This window comes from Pan troglodytes, chromosome 5 (genome assembly GCF_028858775.2).
Source record: "Pan troglodytes isolate AG18354 chromosome 5, NHGRI_mPanTro3-v2.0_pri, whole genome shotgun sequence".
Taxonomy (NCBI): Eukaryota; Metazoa; Chordata; class Mammalia; order Primates; family Hominidae; genus Pan; species Pan troglodytes.
The window spans coordinates 60646411-60650104 of NC_072403.2; the positions used below are offsets into that span (position 1 = coordinate 60646411).

Consider the following 3694-nt stretch of genomic DNA (forward strand, 5'->3'; position numbering starts at 1 on the left):
AAAGGCAAAATTGATAACATGAACCCCATCAAAATTAAAAATTTTTGCTTTGTGAGAGCTTGCATGAAGAGGATGAAAAGACAAGCTACACAATGGAAGAAAATACAAACCACATGTCTGAAAAAGGGCTGCTATTTAGAAGACAGAACAAACTCTCCAAACTCAACAATGAAAAACAATTTAATTAGAAAATGGGCACAAAACATGAATAGACACTTCACCTAAGAATATGTACAGATGGCATATATGCACATGAAAAGATATGCAATGTCATCAGCCATTAAGGAAATGCAAATTTAAACCACAGTGAGTGCTTGCTTTAGTAATACATATACTAAAATACTATGCAACATAGGAGATTAGTATGGCTCCTGCACAAGGATGAAACACAAAGTCATAAAGTGTCCCATATTTTGCGTTCCTTTTCTAATGTTTACAGATAGGAAAACTGAGGCTCCAATAAGTAAAATGACTTCCCCAACTAAGAGTCATTTCAGCTTTAAACTATTTCCAATTCCTCTTCCTCTAACAAACGAACAAAAACCACAATGAGGTATCACTAAGTAACTATCAGAATAGATATAATTAAAATACTGGTAATGATGTGTGACTATGATTTAATTCTATTTCTATTTCTTTTTTTTTTTTTTTTTTGAGACGGAGTCTCACTCTTTTGCCTAGGCTGGAGTGCAATGGCACAATATCAGCTCACTGTAACCTCTGCCTCCTGGGTTCAAGCGATTCTCCTGCCTCAGCCTCCCGACTAGCTGGGATTACAGGCACCCACCATGCCCGGCTAAGTTTTGTGTTTTCAGTAGAGACGGGGTTTCCCCATGTTGACCAGGCTGGTCTTGAACACCTGACCCCAGTTGATCCGCCTACCTCGGCCTCTCAAACTGCTGGGATTACAGGCATGAGCCAATGCACCTGGCCATAATTCTATTTCTACAACATTTTGAAATAACATTTTTGAAATGGAGGAAATATTAGTAATTCTCAGAGGTATGGACAGGGGATGATGATGGGGCAGAGGTGTAGGAACAAGACGAGTGTGGTTATGAAAGCACAACACAAGGGATCTTTGTGGTGTTGGTAAGTATGTTGACTGTAGCCGTATGTAAGCAAACCTGCCTAACTATAGTAAAATTGCATAAAACTAAATACATGTTCTTACACATGTGAGTGCAAATAAAACTGGGATAATTTGAATAATATTGCTCTCAGTGTCCATCCCCTAATTGTGATATTGTACTGCAGTTTCTGCAGTATGTTACCATTGGGGGGAAACATTGTAAAGCGTACATAAGATTTACCTGTATTATTTCTTACAACTATATGTGAATCTAAAATTATAGCAAAAATTAAAAGTTAAATTTTAAAAATTTTACAATGGAATGGAATATTACTCAGCCTTAAAAAATGAAGGAAATCCTGTCATTTGCTACAACAGGAATGAACCTGGAGGACATTATGTTAACTTAAATAGCCAGACACAGGATCACACATACTGTGTGATCTCACTTATATGTGGAAACTAAGCAGAGAGTAGAATGGTGGTTACCCAGGGCTGAGTGGGGGAAGGGAAAAGATGCTGGTCAAAGGGTACAATTTTCTGTTAGGAGGAGTAAGTTCAGGAGACCTATCATAGAACATGGTGACTACAGTTAATAACAATGTACTGTATTCCCCCAAAATAACTATTACATTTTCCATATATGTATTTAAAGAAAATAAGTAATGTATAATAATATAGTCATTAGTTAATGATACATTAAAATATATTTCAATTGAAAGAGAGAGAGACATAAAGACAGAGTAATAGTCTTGTCATTAATAGCTCAGCACTATTTTCAGTGGATCTCTGGCATACACAGCAGTTCTCTACCTTTTAACACATCATAAAACATTTAGAAAATGATATTTATGTGCCACATGAAAGTATACAGAAAGTTACAGCCTAAGGCAACCAGCCATTCTCCTCTAGAAACCTCAATTCCCACCCATCGCAGACTGAAGAGATTACTATCTAACCTACTTGTAATTTTGCATAGCCTGAGAAGTTCTCATATAGGCTGAAATTTAAGATCTTTATTTTCTCTCTGGATGAGAAGCTCTTTACATCTGTGGTCTTCCTACAAGTCCAGCTATACTTTCTTCTTTCTATTTTATGCCTCATACTGGGAGCTCAAATCATAAGAATTTCTTGTAGTTCTCCAACCCATTAAGCCTCTTGAGTCCTTTCTATTTCTATGCATATTAATTCCTGCCTGGAAGTCTCCTCCTGCCTAGTTCATCTAGCACATCCCTTTCATCTCTCTGCTAATGGGATGATGAAAAGTTTTAAAGAGTAAAGTTATGCTTCAAGTCTATGCTTAAACATAATTTCATTTGTCAGATCAGTGTTTTATACAAACTTCAAATTTAACAAATTAGGAAAAGAGGAAGACATATTGTCCCTGTTTGCAGATGACATGATTGTATATTTAGAAAACCCCATCGTCTCAGCCCAAAATCTCCTTAAGCTGATAAGCAACTTCAGCAAAGTCTCAGGATACAAAATCAATGTGCAAAAATCACAAGCACTTATACACCAATAACAGACAAACAGAGCCAAATCATGAGTGAACTCCCATTCACGATTGCTTCAAAGAGAATAAAATACCTAGGAATCCAACTTACAAGGGATGTGAAGGAATTCTTCAAGGAGAACTACAAACCACTGCTCAATGAACTAAAAGAGGACACAAACAAATGGAAGAACATTCCATGCTCATAGATAGGAAGAGTTAATACCGTGAAAATGGCCATACTGCCCAAGGTAATTTATAGATTTAATGCCATCCCCATCAAGCTACCAATGACTTTCTTCACAGAATTGGAAAAAAACTACTTTAAAGTTCATATGGAACCAAAAAAGAGCCTGCATTGCCAAGTCAATCCTAAGCCAAAAGAACAAAGCTGGTGGCATCATGCTACCTGACTTCAAACTATACTATAAGGCTACAGTAACCAAAATAGCATGGTACTGGTACCAAAACAGAGATATAGACCAATGGAACAGAACAGAGCCCTCAGAAATAATACCACACATCTATAACCATCTGATGTTTGACAAACCTGACAAAAACAAGCAATGGGGAAAGGATTCCCTATTGAATAAATGGTGCTGGGAAAACTGGCTAGCCATATGTAGAAAGCTGAAATTGGATCCCTTCCTTACACCTTATACAAAAATTAATTCAAGATGGATTAAAGATTTAAATGTTAGACCTAAAACCATAAAAACCCTAGAAGAAAACCTAGGCAATGCCACTCAGGCCATAGGCAGGGGCAAGGACTTCATGACTAGAGCACCAAAAGCAATGGCAACAAAAGCCAAAATTGACAAATGGGATCTAATTAAACTAAAGAGCTTCTGCACAGCAAAAGAAACTACCGTCAGAGTGAACAGGCAACCTACAGAATGGGAGAAAATTTTTGCAACCTCCTCATCTGACAAAGGGCTAATATCCAGAATCTACAAAGAACTTAAACAAATTTACAAGAAAAAAACAAACAATCCCATCAAAAAGTGGACGAAGGATATGAACAGACACTTCTCAAAAGAAGACATTTATGCAGTCAACAGGCACATGAAAAAATGCTCATCATCACTGGGCATCAGAGAAATGCAAATCAAAACCACAATGAGATA

The 3694-nt window shown here is 37.0% G+C and overlaps 1 non-coding gene across 1 annotated transcript; it reads left to right on the forward strand.

Annotated features, from left to right (window-relative positions):
• Nucleotides 1–310: 310 nt before the first annotated feature.
• On the forward strand, nucleotides 311–416 carry LOC112209625 (U6 spliceosomal RNA). Its single transcript, XR_002944453.1, has one exon. It is a non-coding gene; the product is annotated as a U6 spliceosomal RNA (small nuclear RNA).
• Nucleotides 417–3694: the final 3278 nt, after the last annotated feature.